This window comes from Sceloporus undulatus, chromosome 3, assembly GCF_019175285.1.
Source record: "Sceloporus undulatus isolate JIND9_A2432 ecotype Alabama chromosome 3, SceUnd_v1.1, whole genome shotgun sequence".
Taxonomy (NCBI): domain Eukaryota; kingdom Metazoa; phylum Chordata; class Lepidosauria; order Squamata; family Phrynosomatidae; genus Sceloporus; species Sceloporus undulatus.
The window spans coordinates 108,881,014-108,891,726 of record NC_056524.1 but is presented as its reverse complement, the minus strand read 5'-3'; the positions used below and the strand labels follow the sequence as shown (position 1 = coordinate 108,891,726).

Genomic DNA, 10,713 nt, shown 5'->3' with positions numbered 1-10,713 from the left:
TGATGATGATGATGATGATGATGATGATGATGATGATGATGATGATGATGAATTTGTTCAACAAAAAAATCAGTATGTCACCAACTCAAAAAACTATACCGGACTTCCTATGGCTCAATTATCCTTTGGTTCATAAAAGTTTCACTATGAGTGTAAAGCATCTGTTTAGCGAGTGCACAAATCAGACATATAGGCAGATATACAGATATGATTAAACTATTGAAAGTATAGTTGTATGTGGAAAAAAGAATCAGATTAACTCAACATTCTGACATAACTATACAATCTGAGGCATCCTATAATATGTGGATGAAATTGGCACTACTTTCATGGCAGCATCAGCAAACAGCAGTATAATTTCTCAGAGCAGCAGTTATACTCATAATAGCATTATTCTGTTAATGGCTACCCAGAGGCATAAGTCCAAGGTAGTGAATTAGATAGATCATCAAATGAACTCAAAATGTTGAGTGGTTCTGCTGATGGTAACCTCCTCACACTGTGCTTTCACAGGCTGAAAGGGGATAGGAATTAAGGTTCATCATACTTAGCAACCTCTTTCTTTACGTGCAGTCACAGTCTGTTTCTCAGTCCAATTACAACCAGCAGAACTTTGGGGCAGCTTTTCCAAAGAAAAGTGCTGTACTTAGTATAAGAGTACAATAACAAGAGTACCAAACAGACTTTGGAGCTATAGGTTTCCCAACAACATTTGGCCCACAGATGCATGCCACCTAACACGCCAAGTGCCAACCCAAAAGTGAAAAAGAGGTGGAGAGCAACTGCTATGTATAATACCGGGACAGCCATTTTAGTGGACAGATAGAAGGGACTTGAAAAAGATATTTTTTGGACAACTCCCAAAATTACTCAACCATGGCCATACTGGTATTTCTGGGAGATGGTGTTTTTTTTAAATAAACAAATGAAAATATGTTTATTATTTAAACATATTTTAAATAAATAAATAAAAACATGCAGTAATTAATGGTGAAAGGAAGCACAGTTCAACCATTATGAAGTTCAGTTAATAGCTGACCTGTTTCAAAGCTGGATTTCCTACGACCAAGCCAACTATTTTATCCACTATATGGCTCCATTTTAATTGTTTTATTAGGGTGCTGATGGGTGTGATGATCACCCCCAACGTGACTGAGTGAAATGAAGCCTATGGCATGTCCCAACCTTGTGAAGTAGAAAGTAGGTTTAAAGTTTAATGATGCCCCTAATTAAAATCTGGGAAGAAAGGTTACACGTGTTTAATAAAAAGGTCTCTCTGCTGTTTTCTTTGTCTGATAGATCATTCCCAAGCAATACGCTTTGCCAAGCAATTCACAGGGACAAGTGTGTCAAATGTTACAACACAAATCAGGTCACAAAATAAAAACTTTGGGTAGGAGAAGGAGATGTCATACTTCCTCCTTTCTCCTGAATCCAGATAAATAATCACAAAAATGTAATTTGCTATGGTTGATTCAATTTGCTCCAAGAATAAATTGTAATAAATAGAATCCCATCCCACATCATTTGATCTTCTTTACGTTAACTTAAATCAGACATTCCACTTTCCAAACAGTAAAACTGCTGGGTGCAACTAACCTTAACAAATTAATATAATCTACTGCTGCTACCTTTGATATCATACCACCAATACTGCTGATTATATTAGATATGAAATACAACATTAAGAAGATCAAATGATGTGGGATGCAATTCTAGTTATTGCATACAACATTGCATTTAACTATGTATGAATTTTAACAAGGTTTTCAGAGTAAGGCTGTGTCTAAAAATGTCACAGAACCAAACAAAAAACAATAACAACCATATGTTTACACTATACAAAGCTTTTGACAGACAATGCATTTAGAGAAACCTAACACCAGTGAACTTGATGTATATCAAGTTTATGCATCATTCAGTTCACAATGTATGCTTTAAAGAAGTATATTTGGGATTGCACAATGAAAATTAGAAGATTTTTTTTTAAATAAAATAAAATGTTCTTTGTGATACAGTTTCATGGTGCTTCTGCATAATTCTCTGTGTTCTGATCAAAGCTGAATTCACAATGACCACTTCTGACAGAGATACACAGTCAAACCCATATTTAAGCATGACTGACCAATAAACTAAAATAACTTCTGACAGAGATGAACCTGCTACACAGAGATGTTAGGAAATTCTTTCCAATGAATCAGTCCAATGGTGAGCTACGTTCCACAGACAAAACAGGATATATTATTTGCTTGAGGTTTGCTATGTTGAGCAACTTACTAAATCAAAAGGCACAAATTATCCTCTCCACCTCCAGGTAGTGTTCGCATAACTTCTAGTAATCCATTCAAATGAATTCTAGAACACATCAAGCCTGAACTCTTCCTAGAAGCCAAGTTGATAAAATTGGCCACATCATGAGAATGACTCATTAGAAAAAAACAATAATGCTAGGCAGTGTAGATGGCCATAGAAAAAGAGGTCAAACACACGCCAGATGACTAGACTCAATTAGGGAGTCCCAAATCTACAAGACTTAAGTACAGCAGTGGAGGATAGAAGGTCTTGGAAATGTCTCATCCACAGGGTTGCCATGAGTTGAAGTTGACTCAAGGGCAGCTAATGACAATAAGATATATACATCAAGATAACATTATACGTAGCATGTAATGCAACTGAGGAACTTTTACTGATGGAATGGAAGGTTTGGAATGACCTACCAGAAGAGATCAGTCACATAACATCTCTTGAGAACTTTTAAAAAGCCATTGAGATGGATATTTTCCAGCGGGCATTCCCAGACTAATACATGGGCCCTCTCCACTGTCCCACAACTATGCCTTCTTGGCTCTCCCTTAAACTGCCTCATTGTAATGGGGATTAAATTTAATTGAATTTTTATTGCGATTTTAATAACTGATTTTATGCTGTTGTATTTTAAACTGTGGGTTAGGGGTTGTGTTATTACTCTACTGTTTTATTTTTTATTGTAACCCACCCCGATCCTCCGGGGAAAGGCGGGCTATAAATATATTATTGTTATTATTATTATTATTATTTCCTGGGTTCTTCTCTACTGCTGACTGCTGGTGTCCAGTGACATTTAAATGGCTATACTAAAGAAGCCCCTTCGGAAAATTTCTATAACTCCTTTAAATTTCTCTGTAATTCGGTATATGGTAGAGAGTTTTACCTTTTTTTAGATTTTCCACTGATATGTATGTGTGGACATTATGATCTACTTGGTCAATACATTGGCCATTACTGTATTTTATTCTATTCTATCTTTATACTGGCTGTATGCCATAATAAATTTGTTGTTGTATTGTATTGTCTTTTTGTGTTGTTTGTTACTGTGTTTTGTTTGGTTTTTTGTTTGTTTGTTTCTAAACTATAAGGAAATATAATAAAGATTATTATTTTAAAAAAATGACAAATCCCAAAATTCCATAGCACTGAATCACTACATTCCTTGAAACTACATTATTTCTGCTGTGCAGATTAGGCTTCAGTGAAAGCACTGCCCACTGAATCGAACACCAAATGGTGAATCATCATCCAGGTAATATGCTGATTCAACTCTTACTCTAGCTGAGACGAGGAAGATTATCACATGGACAAATAACCTGATTGCTCCCTAATGGGATGCAGCTGGGTTGCAGGATGCAGGTAGGTATTATCACTCATAATTTGTTGCCAATTCCATCAGGCAATTTCATCCTGGCTGCATCCTGGGTCCCAGGTGCACTCAGGAGGCAGCTTTTCAAAGCTGGGAGCTTTCACCTTTGAAAAGCAGCCTCCAAAATGCACTTGGGACCCGAGATGCAGCCAGGATGCAATTGCCCAGTGGAATCAACAGTGAATTACAAGCTGTAATACCCACTTGCATCCCGCAACCCGGCTGTATCCCATTAGGGAGCAACTGAGTTATTTGTCCATGCAACAATCTTCTAGGAATTCAAATTAGACTAGGTTTTTCAATAGTAGCAAAAACAGTAAAACGAAACCTTTCAATATATTGGCACAAGCTTGCATTAGGACAGCTCCTGACAGTCCAGACAACTCAATACCACATCCCTTTCAGCAATCAAGCTAATTACACATATCAAGAATGCTGTACAAATTAACAATGCAACTAATAAAGCAAGGTCTAACCACTCTAAGGATCTTGCTTATGAAATTGTCTGATGATTGACACCCATGTTTTAATACACAACTTGGGATTCCTTAAGTATCTCAACTGGATAATGAAGCGGCTGTGAACAGAACACAATGAGTTCTGAATTATGTGACAAGGTACAATAAATCACAGTTTTTTCCTCCCATGCTGTTTAATTTATGTGAGTGAATGGCTCATTTCGCTGTAGAACTGCTGTTGTTCCTGAGATTAAATAAGCAAACCTGGAGGGAACAAGCAGGACAAAGATAACCCCATTGCAGCTGATGCTTAGCACCTGTGTCTGACACATTGCTCTGAAGCTGAAATAGGCCTACTGTTTCAGTGTGGGTGGGAACATAGCAAGAATATAATATTCTCTTTCCTTATATTTTATTTTCTTGGGTTTTTTTTGCGGTGGGGGGAGAGAAGAGAGCTGCAGGCAGAGCTCTCATTCAGTAAATTTTCTACACAAGAGTCAGACATCTTGCAACAGTTTGAATTACAGGTTGAAGTCAAACACGCCTATAAATTATTCAGTCAGCCCAAGCAATGGTGCATGAAAGCCACACTGTAAGTCTGGCAGAAACAATGGCCGAGTTGCTTTGAATAGACGGAGGGGAAGACTCTCTTTTATCACATCTATTAATGGCTTGGTCCTCAAAGTGACATTGGGTGAGTTTTGCACAATCATTATTCATACCCCTGGCAAACAGATACACAGATGTTTAGAATTAAGCACTGATGCTTAACTCATTTATTCTGAAACAGATTCACTTCAGTGAGGCTGCTCAGTTATAGGTTTTTGTTTTAATTTCTCTCTTGAACTGAGAGCACTGGGTTTCAGTGATTCAGTTCCTAACAGGAGGACCAATTCAAGGAGATGGTGCTAGGAGACTAATGGTCAATCCTAGGGCCTTCTGCTGTGAGGTCCCATAAGATTCCACATTCTCACCCAGGCTTTTTAATGTCAGGATGAACCAGCAAAGTAAGGTCATCCAGTGATTCAGCCTTTCCCAAATTGGTGATTTGGATTGCAGCTTCCATCAGCCTCAATCAGTAATTCTCAGGGCTTGGAAAAGTTACCTTTGTAGACTACAAGAATCCTAGAATCCTCCAGACATAATGACCACATTGATTGTCAAACTCTGGATGTTATAATCCAAAAAAAATGTAGCCAACTCCAGTATTTCCCATTGTCAGAGATTATTGAATTTTTTGTCCAAAACACCTGGAGAGAATCAGGTCAGGGAAGACTGTGTTAGACTAATATTAATCTATACAAGTTGATTATATGTGGGGCTACCTTTGAAGACTGTCGGGATGTTTCAAAGAATCCAGAGTACAGCAAACTGGAGCTGGCTGATGGAAACATATTGCACTAGTAATATTTTCTTTCATTGCCAGTCCATTTCTGAGCACAATTCAGTAGTAGTGCTTCTTTCTCAGAGCTCTTCACAATTTGGGTCCCAGGGGTTTCTGAAACCACTCGCCTCCTTCACTTGAAGCTCCTTGCACTGATGATTTTAATCATCAGAGAAGCCCTTCTGTAGCTGCTTTAGATGTGGCAATCAGAAAGAGATCTTTCCCTTCTGCTTTATGGTTGCCTTTGGGATACCCTCCCCTGGGAGAGTTGTCTTTCTCTTCTCAACATGTACTGTAGTACCTTTTTATTTTGCCAGATCTTTCATATTTTGTTTGTCATTTTAAGGGGTTTATTTGGTTTTCTAAAAGTTATAATTAATACATTTATTGCTTGTAAGTCAGGTGCATGCTATGAATGGCATATACATTTTAAACAAATAAATAAATCCAGTATGCTTTACAAAGACTAAAGATTCTTGAGATAACATATATTAAATGCTTTGAACACCAATGCACTGTGCAAATGCATATTACTCATATGAAGAAAACAGGTCTCTTGTGACATTCTAAACCCTTCTGGATATGATGCAATATTCTACGGGTGGGATTCACAGGCTGAATTCTACAGACTTCAGGGTTTAGTATACCATATTGCTCTCATTACATATTACTCACACATTTCAGTAAGATCCACATGAGGCCCATGCTTAGTGAATCATGTCCTTTATCATAATATATTAACTTCTACAGTAAAATCAGATTAGGAACATATTTTCAGAAAACCTTGCATCATTTGTTTCACTAAACAATTCCAAAAGCAGCCTACTGGGATTCACCCCTGCTAAATTACCATTATAGACTTCTTAATAAGACACTGTTATTAACAAAACAAAACCTGAATTAAACACCAGGCAGGCATCCTTCTGCAATAGGTAAGAATAAACAGTAAGACATACTCCCCTCCCTAGCTTTGCAAATATATTGTGCAATCACACCTTCATCAAAATTTAAGCAAGGCAGGTGTTTTTACTGTAACAAACAGGCTTCCTAATGGGGAAGACTTTTGCTTGCACTGTCTATATACGCAGTCTGTTATAGGCTCTCATCATACATAATTTCATTTTTATATCTCATAATTGAAACAAAGTGTCAATCAACAGCACCAATTTACAGTTTCACCACCATATTAGTGAAACCAGAGGGGAAAAGTCCCCCTTAGGCTCTCATTTTGTCCATGGAAAATTAGGCCTCACCACAAGTTACCAAAACATGGCTTTAAGCAACAGTGATCTATAATCATTTCAGAAGAACTGACTATAACTCTGGTGTTCCAGCTCAAAATGTAAATTCCTAGGCCATTTACCCACTCTGCCTTTGAGATAGTAATACATATGTTAATTTCCTGTCTTCTCCTAAACAACTCCAGTAAGATCTCCCCATGTCTCCACAGATCTACTTATATGCATTTGGTTCCTTACTGCCATCCCTATTAGTTCCATATTTCTATCCAACCTCTCCTATCCTTCCATTTGCAGCAATCATACTTCTCCTTTAGCTCTCTACTTGCTTACTTAGCAATAGCAAGCAAGTGCATTTCTATACCGCTTATCAGTGCACTTAAGCACTCCCTAAGCGGTTTACAAAGTGTAAGCTAGTTGCCCCCAACAAGTGGACACTCATTTTAGCAACCTCAGAAGGATGCAAGCCTGAGTCGAGCTTGAGCCCCTTGGCTAGGATTGAACTCGCAATCTTATGGTTTGTGAGTGAGTGGTTGCAGTACAGGCATTTAACCACTGTGCCACCAGAACTCCTTTCTTGCAACTCCCCTTTCTAAAAAATCCTTATCTCCACTTCCAAATTTCTCCATATGGTTAATGAAATAGTTGCATGGCCTATCTGAATGCAATTTATGTGCATTATACGTATGGCTAAGATGTTTTAGAGAGAACATCCCTCATGGAATGTTTTGACTTTCACAACCCTTTCACAGGGAGGTATGTTATAGGTACTCTGTGCTTGGTGACAACAAATTGTGATAGCTGGCTCTTGCCACTTGCTGCAATTGCACATTGCCACCTGATGACGAGGCAGACATCAGGGAGAGCATCATGACACAGGCCATTAGTATCTAGGCCTCCTTATTTTTTCAATGTCTGGCTCTGTATTTCCTTTGGAACCAGAATAATAAATGATAATATGGGAAATCATTAGATGAAAAGGCATAAGCCATCTCTCACATATTGCTTTGGCTAGCTTGTGTTAGGACATGTGCATCATATTGATGCCAGAGAAGTGTTCTGCTTTGCAAAACATGAATGGGATCTCAGCCCAAATTTTCAATGAAGTGACTATTCAAAACTTTGGCTTCATTGCTATAAGAGCCCAGTGTTATCCACTGCTTTTAGTACCACAAATTTCCCTGCTGTAGTCTCTGACTTTAGGCTAAATATATGAAAAACATGGGTTTTTGCTGTATATATGAATATTATGTATACTGATGAGATTACATGGTTAGAAACACATGGTAATTATGCCCTTACTTGTGATTAAAGACAATCCAGTACAGTATAATCAAATGCATGTGTCAGGAGCAAGTCACTGCTTTATGAAAGCTTGAATCACAAAAGTGAATGATCCTGGTCTATCCAGATATGAGCAGAGGGCCCTACCACTTTATACATAGGGATAATCAGACCATGAATCTATTATGTAATGGGTTGGCCAGATAACATTTTGACCAAAAACAGATTAGTTTTTGTGGCAGTATCTAATTCCAAGCAGGCATGTGCTACCAAAGATACTGGCACAATCACAGTAAACATACAGAAGAAATATTCCAGATAGTAGAAAGATTATTCAGCACATATTCAGAATCAATACTTACAGAAACAAAGGAAAGTAGAAAATCAGATCAATATAATCTCCTCTCCAGAATTTTTTGTTTTTATTTTTTTGTTGTGGGGGTTATTTGTTTGATTTGGCTTTTGGAAGAAGGACAAGATGAGAAAATGAGAATTAGGCAGAATTTAAATCAACATTACTACCTAGTTTAAAGTCCAAGTTCTATATAGGTTTCATCCACACTCAGGGTCAATTGCAAGGTTAGAATGTGATACTTTGCTTTTATTTCCCCTGTTCCTTTGACAGCTGCACATGACATATTCCCCACTATTAGATATAATAATCTGCAATGTTCACCTGTTTAATTACTCTTTCTCCTATTAAAGCCACAGGCTATTTGGCAGGGGAAAGAGTGGAAACTCTAGATAGACTGAATGACTCGGACTCAAATTTAAAAAAAAAATTAGAATATCTGCTAACTGGATCCAAGGTGGATAACTGAAGTGGAACCTGAGGTCAGGTTTTTTTGCTCCTGGGACCCTCCAGGAGCACAAGGACTGCCCAACATGTTTTTTGTTGTTCACCGCTGTCAAGTTAACTTTGATTTCTGATGATTGTATGAATGACAGACCGTCAAGGCATCCTATCATCAATATCTTGCAGATTTGGGACTGTGGCTTGCAGACTCGGGAATGCAGTTGTCCTCTTTTCCTACTGCCTCCCCCCTCCCAGGGAAGCATTGTTGTTTTTTCTAGAGAGTCATGACTCCCCACACTAATGTTCCTAGAAGTTCACTTCTCTTTTTGGGAAAAAAAAGTTAAATATATGTATGGGATGCAACCTATTTATATGGTGGATTGCTGCCCCTGGAAACTTCTAAGAGAAGCAATCCATGCTTTGAAGAGAGGAATAAAATGAGTGATTCTGGAGGAGTCAAGAGCCTTGGTGGATGTATATGTCCCGAGAGGCATATTTTACTCACCCTGGGGCTAAATTATGCATCCTATGCTGAGAAAGTATAGATCTAATAACAGTATGAATCTAATAACTCGTACAGCTACAACATGGACATCCAGCAGGCTGGCCAAGTTGGGGGAGGGAAGGGTGGGTTGGTTCACATTTAATGGTTGTGTAAAATAAAAGTGAATTTTAGCAGGTCTAGCTTGTCATGCAAACTACACTGGCTGACAGTGTTGCCAGGTTTTGAAAACAACAGTAAGAGAGTTGACATTTATTGACAATCAGAAAGCAGCTATTAACAAGCTTGCATTTTGCCTAAATACCAAATGAATGTACTGATTTCAGTAAAACTATCCATATATTTCTCTGTAAAATAAAAACATTAGCCACAGTCATACATTACAGAATGCAGCCATTTTTGATTGTATGAAGGGCCCATATTCCAAAATATGGATTTTTTTAAATTGGCATTTTGTTCGGTCTATAATAAAGGAAAAGCTGTCAAATAGCAGATCTCCCTTATATTAAGGGACACCTGGCAATACCTACCTGCTGAAATCCTCTCTTCTACACAGCTATTAAAAGTTCAGGAACCCTGTGCTGCTATTATTTAGTTATTTGTTTATTCATTTCATCTGACCAACCAACATGTTAAAGCCAAGGCTTAAAAGACACAGTTTCTGATAACTTTACTTAGTACACTGAGATCCTCAGACAGAGAGACATCATCCTGGTAGAATGGCTGCATTCTACATCTGGCATGGGAGTTAATCTATTGAATGACCTTAACTAATTGCATTATATTAATTCAGTGGAGCATGATCATAGGGAACACTGACAGTCATTGACGCCTGATGGAGAAACGTTGTAGGCAGCACAGCTGCAACTAATTGGCTTGAGAGGAAAACATGCTCCTTTCTTCAGCATACCAGTTCCTTGCTCTTCCTCTGTAGTCATCTGATAAGAGAATGGCAACCAAGTCATCCGCACTGTGCTTGGTTTAGAATTGCCAGCTTTTTAACATGCTACTGTAACTGAGCCTTTCATAGCCTGGCCTGGAGTCTCACCTTATGGAGATTCTGACACACACTGTGGAGATAGACCACACCACCTCCTAAAGTCAGCATATCAAACTGATTTTATAGCCACAGGAACAGGAAAGCCTCTTTTCTCTCTCATCAATTAGAAACTCTAACTTTGATTTAATGTTTTAACTGGTTACACTGCAGTTTCCATTGCTTACAGGTACAATGTTGGACCCCTAATTAAATGTCAAGAGGAATTACAGCCACGGCAATGGGCAATTACAATGGACACCAGATACCTAACATGACTACCTCTGTCAAACAAGCAGTCAAGCAGGTCTCTACAATTTATGTACCACCAGAACTGTT

General features: G+C 38.2%; 1 protein-coding gene across 1 annotated transcript in view; it reads right to left on the bottom strand.

Moving 5' to 3' along the window:
* The window catches only part of NALF1 (NALCN channel auxiliary factor 1), a 442,681-nt gene that overhangs the window by 237,474 nt on the left and 194,494 nt on the right, over positions 1-10,713 (bottom strand). The gene's annotated exons all lie outside the window — the stretch shown is intronic.